Raw genomic sequence first — 9,377 nt, 5'->3', positions numbered from 1 at the left:
GTGGGGCTCAGAGCAATGGATGTGCCCCTCCTGAAAGCCTGGTTGTGTTCCTTAAAGCTCAGGGAATGGGGAAAATCAGCTTAAAAATGCACATGTCCAAAAGGAAACCCTCTGTGATTCCCAGGGCAACGCAGGTGACCTGAAAGTGCCTGGAAATGAGGAGAAACCAAACGTGGATCTGGGCCAGGGAGGAAACCCTGAAATTCCTGCAGGGAAAGGATTTGTAGGATGAGGTAAACTGAGGCAAAATGAGGAATGTCAGTGGGGAAGGGGGAGCTGGGCCCTGGGGGGACTCCGGGGGCTGGAGAGGAAATCCAGAGGGGCTGGAGGGGGATCCCAGAGCAGGAATCCCGGCGGAGGGAGAGGCTGAGGGGGATTTCTGAGCAGGAATCCCTGAGGACTGAGGGGCTGCGGGAAGATCCTGAAGTGAGAATCCCTGAGGATGGAAGGACTGCAGAGGGAATCCCTGAGGAGATATCCCGTGGGACTGAGGGTGTGGAGAGGAAATCCTGGGGTGGGGATTCCTGAGAATGGTGGGGATGGAGAGGGTGGAAGGGGATCTCGGGGCGGGGATTCCTGAGGGGGATCCCTGAGGAGAATGGAGGGGCTGGAAGGAGAACCCTGAGCGGGGAGCGCTGGGGATGGGGGGGCTGGAGGGGAATCCTGGAGCGGGGATTCCTGAGGGAAATCCCTGAGAATGAAGGGGATGGAGGGGGAATCCTGGAGCACAAAGGGTCCGGAGGGGGTCCGTAACTGGGTATCCCCGCCCGGGTGTCCCTGTCCAGCCTGTCCCTCTGCGGGTGTTCCCGGGGTCCCCTTCCTGGTGTCCCCGTCCGTGTGTCCCTGTCCCGGTGTCCCCGCCGGACACCGCTGGGTGGCGGCACGAGCCCGTCCTTTCCCTTTCGGAGGGGATGGAAATCCCGGGACCAGCCGCGTTTTCCCACCCCGGTATTCCCCGGGGATCTCTCGCTCCGGTGGTGTCTGGGTTTGGCAGCCCCAGGGTTTTGTGCACTGAGGGCAGGTGTGGGAGTGGAAACTGGGATTTTTCCTGGAGATGTCCCAGTGGGAGAGGCACTCGCAGCTCCCATGTGGGTTCAGGGATGCTGAACCCCTGTGGGCTGTGGGATGCTGCTCCTCCCGCATCCCTGCTGCCCACCGTGCCCCCGACAGCTTCCAGGCACAGCAGGAGAGCAAAACACCTCCCTGACAAAATTCCTTGTCCTTTCATCTGCATTCCCAATAAACAACAAACCCAGCCCTAGCACTCCGGGGTAGGCACGAGGTGTCCCCTGAGCGGCATCCCAGGTCACGGATTAACCCTTAATTACCAATATTCCACACCTGCAGCTGCCTGGGGGAAGTCTGGGGAGTGAGGTTGTTTTCCCCAGGTCTTGCTTCCAGGCAGGGAAAGGGAAGAGCAGGAAAATCGTAAGGAATAAACTGAGTTTCTGGAGCCCTCTTGGAAGCCCAGCCCGGTGAGTACAAAGGTCAAAGCAATCAGACAAAACTTTTCCTGCCATCGATTAGAGGAGGAATTCCAGAGGATTTGCTTTTCTCTGTTGTGATAACCGTGCAGCTCAGCCCCCAGGTCTGATGCTGTTCTGGCTGCCAAGCAGAGTCTGCCTTAAATCAGAATTAATATCAGCAGCGATATTGGGGTAGAAAGGTGCTGGTTCCACGATGGTCCCTCAGATCCGTTTCCTGACCAGAACCCAGCCCCAATGCCCAACTTTGCCTTGAAGGCAACGAGAATTAATCATTCTTTGGGAGATTTGAGCTTCCCCACCGCTCCTCCTTTATTTAAAGCCGCAATCCTCGCGATTCCCGGCCGTGATGGATGCGGGAACTCCTCTCCTTCCCCCCTCGCTTTGGGGGAAGCTGCTGCTGCGGGGGAGCGAGGCGAGCTCCTGTCATTATTTGTGGCGCTCCATCGTGCATGGATAAAATGGTTTGTAGGAATCCTTGTTGGATGGCGGGAGAGCTCCCGGCAGGGAATGCCGCTGCCAGGGATGCTGTGCCACCACCAGGGTGACGCCAGCCGCGTTCCCTGTGCTGAGGGGATGCAGGCTGGCACACAGAGGAAATTCCCTCCCTCAGGCATTGCCGGCAGCGATCTGAGGAGTGCGGAGCAAACCGCGGGGTGAGGGGAGCCCCACACCGGGCCTGGCATCTCCTCCCAGCTGGCACAGCCCCAGGGACCCTGGGGACAATGACAGCGGCTGGGAAGGGCCGTGCTGGGGCTCAGGAAGGAGCCTCCGGCAGGCAGGGATGGCTGGAGCTCAGGACAGGCTTTGTGTGCCCGGGGTCGCTGAACCCTTGGGATGGCTGCCCTGAGAAAGGCAGGATCCTTCGGGAAGCAATTCCCTATGGCTGAGAGCCGGGATCCGGGCGGAATCCTTTGGGAAGCCATTCCCCACTGCTGAGAGCCGGGATCAGGCAGATCTGTGGAACACCGAGGGCTGAGGGTGCCTCAGTGTCACAGCCTGGGGTGGATGCGCTGCTGCTGCTGCCCCGGCCCCGAGGGGTTCGTGGCACTGCGGCTGCAGATGGAGCGGAGTTGGAGCTCAGCTTTAGGGCTGCCCCAGAACGAAGCCCAGGCTGGCATTCCTGGGGGCAGCGCTGTCCCCGGGGGCTGCTCCCTTGCCCTGCCACCTCCCTGAGCTCAGCCGAGTCCTGCCGGAGCTGTGCTGACCCGGGAATATTTCAATCCCCAGAGCCGAGCTCCCAGGCGTGGGGAGCTCTGTCCTTTAGGGGCTGACAGGGATGGGCACGGGCTGGGTGAGGCTCTGGGAGTGGGGGGAGCTGCTGCCTTTGAACAGGATCAGGGTTTGAGATCAAAAACTCACTGAAACCAACACATCTGGGCAGGTTGAATTGCTCTTTGTGGTTCAGACCCTGCTTTGAGCAGTAGGTGTGTGATGCTCGAGTGCTCTCCACAGTGTGACCTCAGTGGGGTCAGAAGTTTGTGGCTCTTGAGGACAGCACATCTCTGCTATTTTTGGCTGGATTTTCCTGGGAGCAGCTTGCAGATGTTGCTGTTGGGAGCCCAGAGCTTCCAGAGCTGGCTGGGACAGCCCAGGAGAGGCAGCGAGCTCCTGCTGGAGAGATTTCTCTGCAGGGGCTGCTTCCTCTGGGGCTTTGAGAAATGCTGCTGCTCCTTCTCCTTTTCTCCATTTCTCCTCTTCCTCCCTCTCCTCCTCCTCCCAGCCTCATCCCCTGTGCACAGCCTTGCTGGCAATTTTGCCATCGATTGCAAATCCAGATGTGACCTTGCTGCCAAGAGATTTTTGGGAATCATCCCTCCCTGCTGCTCTCCCTGCAGGGGGAGGGTGCTCTGGGCCTTGTTCTGCTCATTTCCCCAAAATCAGCCACTTCCAGCCTCCAGCCTAGGGCGTTTCAGCTGCTGCAGAGAGCTGCCAGGAAAGCTGCAACCTTCGGCATTCCTGGAAATGGGAAACCCTCCCATGTCCAGCCAGCTCCTCATCCAAAACTCTCCGTGCTCTTAGGAGGGGCTGCTTTTCCTCCTGGCAAGTGGAAGGGTCGGGATTGGTGTGGTTGAACCTCCTGGGAGATGCCAAGAACGTGTTTGAGGGGTTCAATTTAATTTCTTGGGCTTCCAGAGGTGCTGGAAGCAGAGGGTGACTCATTAATCCAACCCATCTGGGAATGCTGGGATCTGCATCATGCCAGGGTGGAGGCCTGGAAGTGGCAGGGGGCATTTTTGAGGCTGTAAAGTGATTTATTTTTTTTATTTGCAAAAGCCCAAAAATATTTGTAAAAAAGAAAAAAAATGTTTATTTGATTTGTTTGTAAAGAGATGTAAAGGGAAGGCAAAGTGATTTATTTGCTTCCAAAGCCACAACAGAGAAGAACCCTCTCAGCAGAGCCAAAAAGATCATTTAAACCAGGAATCTTCTGTCTCTGGATGGGTTTGGGGTCTGTTTTGGGTGTTTGGCCTTGCTTATCCAGGGATCTGGTACCAGTGGGGTCATCTCCTGTGGAGAGATGGATGGATGGATGGATGGATGGATGGATGGATGGATGGATGGATGGATGGATGGATGGATGGATGGATGGATGGATGGATGGATGGATGGATGGATGGATGGATGGATGGATGGATGGATGGATGGATGGATGGATGGATGGATGGATGGATGGATGGATGGATGATGGAGGGATGGATGGGTGAATGGATGGATGGATGGGTGGATGGATGGGTGGATGGGTGGATGGATGGATGGGTGGATGGGTGGATGGGTGGATGGGTGGAAATGTGAACACACCTCGGCAAAATTATTTTGGGGCTTCACAACCAACTGAAATAACTTTGAGGAGTGTTGGCTCTTCTTTTCCAAGGGGCCATGGGTTACCCCAGGTAAAAAGGAGGGAGAAATTGGGAATATCCAGGGCAATAAATGAACCAGTTGGGTCTTGAGAAGTCTCATCTCTGTCTCAAAATAGCAGCACTCCCCCTGCTCTGCACGTTCTAACACCCTCATCTTCTTACTGAGCAAAAGAAGCTCTTAGCTGGAGAAGAGAGGGCTTTTATCTAGATTAAGGCTGAGGCCAAGCAGGGAAGAGGCCCCTGGGTTGCTCAGGACTGTCACCATCTGCTCCTTGATGAGCTTTCTCTTCTCTTTGCTGAACCTTTTTGAGGCTTTGGGTTAATTTGAGCTGGAAAAAAATCCCAGCGAGTCTGGTTGTGCCAGGGAAGGGTTCTCAGCTGGTAAAAGAGGCTCTGGGGTGTGGGAAAGGTGTGAAATCATCACTGTGGTGATGAGAGGGACCCTAAAAATGCTGCTCCGGGAAGGGTTGGGAGCCTCTGCAAAGCCAAAGTCTGAGCTGTGGCTGGATGGTCTCTGAGCTTTTAATGCCAATTTTGCTGAGTGCTGGTGGTTGCTGCTTTTAATTCCTCAAAACTGAAGTCCAGGGACTGCATTTCAGAATGTGGTGCTTCCAGTTCTGGGATATTTTTGTGTCCTGAGTACTCCTGGGATGCTGAGCAATGCCACAAAGGGGACAGGGGGAGTAGATCCACATTTCTCTGTTCTGCTTTTGTGTTTTCCTCACATTTTAGGTCTAAATTTTAGGTTGTGGCTCACCAGCATAATTCATGTTTTCTTTCTGAATTTTGGATGCCCCAAAGCCCATTTGGATTCTCTCCACCTGCATCCTCTCCCTCCTAATCCCATTATTCTTCTTCCTTATGAGGCTTTTTTCCCCAATTTACCAGAAGCACTTCTCCAACCTCATCTTTTCCCAAATCCAGGTGCTCTCCCCTTCTCTCCCCCAAGATTCTCCACTCAAAATATTCCCAGCCAAACTCAAACCCTTAACCCTGAGCAAAACCCAAACTCCCTGGGGCTGCAGGAAGCGATCCATCCTCCCTCTGGGGACAGCTCCAGCTCTTTTCCCACTCCAAGGCCTGGATCCCGTGTTTACAAACCCAAAGTCTGTTTACACACTGGCCAAAAGTTGTTTAGCACGAGGTTAAAGCTGCCAGGCATTTTTATGGAGTCATCTGGACGAGGCACCCTTTGCTTCCCTTCCAGCAGGATTGGGAATTCCTTGGGGAATTTCCTTTGGGGTGCAGGGAACAGCATTGCCCAGAGAGGCTTTGGCAGGGAAGCAGGGCAGGGAGCTTTGATGTGGGGAGCTGTGCAGAGAGGATTTGGGATGGGGGACTGTGGATTTGGGAGTCGACACTGGGAAGTGTGTCCTTGGGTTTCTCCTGGAGTTTTGTGCATCCCCTGCCAGCCCCAGCCCCAGATCCAGGATGGGATGTGAGCAGGGGATCCCTGGGAGCCCCAGCAGGACCAGCCCTGCTCCTGGGGACTGCTCTGGCAGGATTCCTTTGGCAAGAACCCTTCCCAAGATCCCTTCTCCATGACCCTTTCACCAGGATCCCTCTCCAGGATCCGTTCTTCAGGATCTCTTTTCCAAGATTACTTTGCCAGAATCCCTTTTTCAGGATCCCTTTTCCAAGATCCCTTTTCCAGGATCCCTTTCCCAGGATCCCTTTTCCAAGATCCCTTTCCCAGGATCCCTTTCTGGGATCCCTTTTCCACATTCCCTTTTCCACGTTCCCTTTCCCAGGACCACAGGCAAACCCCTCCACAGCCCATCCCTTTGGATTGAGGGAATGCTTCTTGAATCTAACAGATATTTTCCTGCTCTTCTGATTGGATTAAATGACTAAACACTCGTTAATGACAAAAAAAAAACCAAAAAACCCCAAACAAATGAACAACCACCACTCCAAAACCTAAACCAAGAAATTCCCCCATTAATTCTCTGAGAAATCAGTGAAACCTTTGCTGGAATTTCAATTTTTAGAGTTAAAATCTCCATGAGGGAGTATTAGAGGGACCCTCTTGTGCCTGCTGAGGGCAGTGCAGGAGGAGCAGGAGCTGCTGGTGGGGTAAGGGGGTGGGGGAACATTTTAGGAATTAAATTGGTTTGGCCATGAAAAATCCCAATTTCCATCTGTGGCAGCTGAATTGCTTGGAAGGGGACTTGGGGGTTTGTTTTAAATATTAATTATTTTCTTCTAAAAATGCTTGCACACGTACAGTGGTTTCAGTGCCATGAAAGGGACGAGGTGCAGCAAAACAATAATTAAGAAGGAAATTTTCCAGGTGGTGCTTTGGGGATTTTGGCAGCTCTGTGCCCTCTGTGGTCACTTTTCCTCCCACGTGGGGAGCAGTTTATTTTCCTCCTCCCTGGCCCCTCTGTGACCCTGGGCCGTGCTGAAATCAGATGCCAGAGCTCAGGGCAGATTTCAGGCCTCTATTGCAGCAATATTTCTCTGGCTGCTCAGGTTCCCCCTTGCTTTGGGGATATTTTTTCAATTCTTGTCCCTCTTGCAGCTGAGGCCAAAGGGAATTAATCCAAAGGTGAACACAGGAAGATTTCATCCACTGCCAGAAGGAAACACGAATGCTTCTACCTGAGATTCTTTCATTTCTCCTTCAAAGCACCTCTCATGTGATGGTTCTCATCCTTTTATTGGCCCCTTCCATCTGGAGTTTGGTTCATCTGCAATTTTATCTCACAGCATTTCCACCCTGTCTGCTGTCAGAGCCCAATTGAATCAAGCTCAGCATGAGGATGGCTTTCTGTCCTTTTAAAATCACATTTTTCAATTTGGCCTCCTTCCCCAGAGATTGCTGAGACTCACTGCTCTCCTCCTGCTGCATGTGCTGGGGTCTTACAGTAAGGTTGATTTTTTAAATTTCTTTTTGGAGGAAGAGATAAAAATCACATAACTCTGGGATTCCTTCAAATGCCATACTGACAGAAATATTTCCCTCAGAACCTCTGGAGAAGCTGAATATATATTCTGAAGCCACGCAGGCATGAAGTAGAAGTCTTAGTTTTAGTTTTAAGTGAATAGAAATATATCTTAAGTGCCTTAGGAGGCTGTGTTAGTTAGTAAAAGGCCCTAAAGCCGAGCTGAACTTAGCTCCAGACATAACAAAAACATAGCAGGACATTGCTTGGGTTTCTAGATGGAATAGATAGAATTATTGGCGTAAATAGATAAAATTATATATGCAGATCTTAGGTAAGAACACAGATGGTACCATTTACATAAATAGATAAAATTATATAGGTAAGATTTTGTGTGAGGACTGACACCACTTTTGTACATTAGAATCAAGTTCAGATTGCTGTAGAAAGAATGTTTTAGAATCGTGTTTTTAGCTGATTGGATGATTTATGAATAAAAAGCTGCTGTAATGGGGTGCAGATGATGAAGAAAAGGAAGAAGAAAAAGAGATAGTGGCTGCTGCTTTTGCTGCTTCTGCTCAAAACATCAGCACTCCGTGCCAGAACGCTTTTAGCACAGACTTTAATAATTACTCTGAACTCCTTGCATTCATGCAACAAACAACTTTACTACAACCAACAACCGCTCTTCTCTCTCTGGAGACCCAAGGCCCACGACAACCATTGTTTGTGTTTTTGGGCCTGCAGCTTGCAGCAGTTGTCCTTGGTCAAGCTGGAAAAGGATTGTTTTGTCTGCCTACCCTCAGAGCAGAACTTGCTAACGCTTTAGATGAAGCTCAGAGCTTCACCCTAAAGCAGCCCAGAATCCGAAAAATGTAAAAATTAAAACCTGAGGCATCAGTTGTTTTCCTCATCTGACTTGACTCACTGTGGCTGAAGCATGAAATGGAGTTTTTGGCCCCTGAGCTGTGTTTTTGGGGGAAGACACCCGGCTTTTGGCTCATGTGCAGCACAGCTCTGCAGAGCAGAGCCAAACCCTGGTGAAGTCACTGGGGCTGAGCTGTTCCCGTGGTCTGTGGATCAGAATGAGTTGAGTTTGAGAAACAATTGCAGGGGCCTCCAGCTCTTTGGTGGTGGGGGAGAGCTGCCTCTTATCCACCACAGCAACGTGGAATTTGTGTGTTCCTGGATGTGCCATTGCACTGGATGCAGAGAGGCAAAAACTTCTCATGCAGGATTCTGTTGTAAAACAGTCGCAGAATGTTTCTGTGTTGGAAAACATCCCCTCATTGCTTTGGGGTTCTTTTTAAATTTTAAAACTGTTGCAAAGAGTTTCTGTGTCAGAAAACATCCCCTCACATCAGGAGAGGGTCTGAGGCCGCTGCTGGGGCCTCATCACCCCAAAGCTGATCCCTCCCAGGCCCTTCTGGAGCAACCTGTGTCCTGCAGCAGGTGGGCAGAGCCTGGCTGGAGGAGTTGCTCACCGTGAGCTTTACCAGGGAGCTTCAATCCATGCCTTGAGCCCAGCCAGGGGAGTTCCTGAGAGATCAGGAGTGATGGAATACCAGGAGTGATGGAATATCGGCTGGGGAGGGGCTGGAAGGAGCAGCACCTGCAAGGGAGGGGTGGAAACGCTGGCTGGGGATGGGGCACAGGTGGTGATTTCCAGATGGGCAAGCAGGGCTGAGGGTGAGGAGCAGGTGCAGGAGCTGCCAGGCTCGGTGTGGCAGGACAGAGTGCCAGCATCACCCGCAGGGGACAGGCTGGGGGACCTCCCCCGTCCTGGGCACCTCCCCGAGGCACCGAACGCCATCAAATGCCCCGGGTGATGAGGCTCCGGCGGGAATCCCTCCCCGGGAACCCCGGCGGGGATGTCCCCGGCAGCAGCCCGGCCCCGCCGCCTCCCTCCCTCCCTGCCCGGCCCCATCCCCGCTGCCCCGCCCGGAGCATCCCCTGCGGGGCGTGCGGAGCCCCCAGCCCGCGGGGAAGGAAGGACGAGCCCCGTCCGGCTGCGGCTTCCTCCGCAAGCCCTGCCTCGGTGCACGGTGCCCGCCCCCGGCCCTCCCCCGGCTCTCCCCGCTCCGAGCACCCCGAGCCGGCCGGGCCGAGCCGAGCCGAGCCGCGCCGCCTCTGGGGGAGCC

The sequence above is a fragment of the Serinus canaria genome, chromosome 19 (genome assembly GCF_022539315.1).
Source record: "Serinus canaria isolate serCan28SL12 chromosome 19, serCan2020, whole genome shotgun sequence".
NCBI lineage: Eukaryota > Metazoa > Chordata > Aves > Passeriformes > Fringillidae > Serinus > Serinus canaria.
The sequence above is the reverse complement of the archived record's forward strand: the minus strand, read 5'-3'. Positions refer to the sequence as shown.